The sequence below is a fragment of the Apteryx mantelli genome, chromosome 8, assembly GCF_036417845.1.
Source record: "Apteryx mantelli isolate bAptMan1 chromosome 8, bAptMan1.hap1, whole genome shotgun sequence".
Classification (NCBI taxonomy): domain Eukaryota; kingdom Metazoa; phylum Chordata; class Aves; order Apterygiformes; family Apterygidae; genus Apteryx; species Apteryx mantelli.
In genome coordinates, this window is record NC_089985.1 from 29,307,234 (window position 1) to 29,308,292 (window position 1,059).

Genomic DNA, 1,059 nt, shown 5'->3' on the forward strand with positions numbered 1-1,059 from the left:
ATCTTTCCATTTTAGAGAGAAACCTGTTTCTGAACTTCCTTGCTACAGCGTTTTTAACCTGCTGTTTTTTCTCCCTTTCCTTTTGCACTTTGCTAAACCTTTTTTCTTTTATACTGATATCTAAAGAGGTTACTTAAGTGACCTAAATCACTAATCAAAAGGTAGCAAAAATTCTACCTGGCAGAATCTAATTTCTGGATTTTATTTTCACTTAGTTCCAGAGCTGCCATTTTATATAACTTTTGTGGACACCAAGAAGTATAAATCCTGGGAGGGAAGAAAGAAGGCTATATCAGTTAAAAATTTGAGAACGCGTATTTTGATCTGCAGAGAAAAAATAATAAAAAAAACACTGCTATGATCAGGTCACTCCTTAACCTTCTTTTTGATAATCTAAATAGATGTAGTTTTTATTTTCCATTACAGTTTAATCATTCTTGTGACCCTTCCCTGAATCCTTTGCAGTTTATCAACCGGCCTCTTCAGCTATGGCATCAACCAGGACGCCGTGTTCCAGGGACGGTCACTCCAGTGCTGGGTCCTGATGTGATTCAGCCTGCCTATAACATCCTCGCAGTCCTGATTCTGTTCCGTATATGCTGATGGATTGAATTTCTGCATTGGCCTCAGTGTTGCAGAGGGATTCATCTTTAGCTGGTTATCTAGCAGGCTCCTGGCAGGTCTGTTTTCCAGTCTGCTGTTTTCCCACATAGATTCCTCCACTCCATGAATCAACCTCTATTCCTTCTGCCTAGATGTGTAACTTCATGTATTTGCTTGCAGCCAATTTACCAAGAATTTAGACTGCTTAGTAGCGATGAGCTGCCCCATTTGTTAGTTACCACTTCCCTGGTCTTTGTTATCTTTCAGTATTACCAGTGCTTTTTTGGGGAGGGGTAACTGATAAAACTGTTATATCGCACGTGGCCAAAACCCAGTTCCCATGGGTTCCCATTCCAAGCTAGAAATTCACTTAATCAATATTTCCCATTTACACTTCAATTTTGAGACCAGTCAAGTAGCTACTAAATATATGTGCATAAATTTTAATTCATTGAA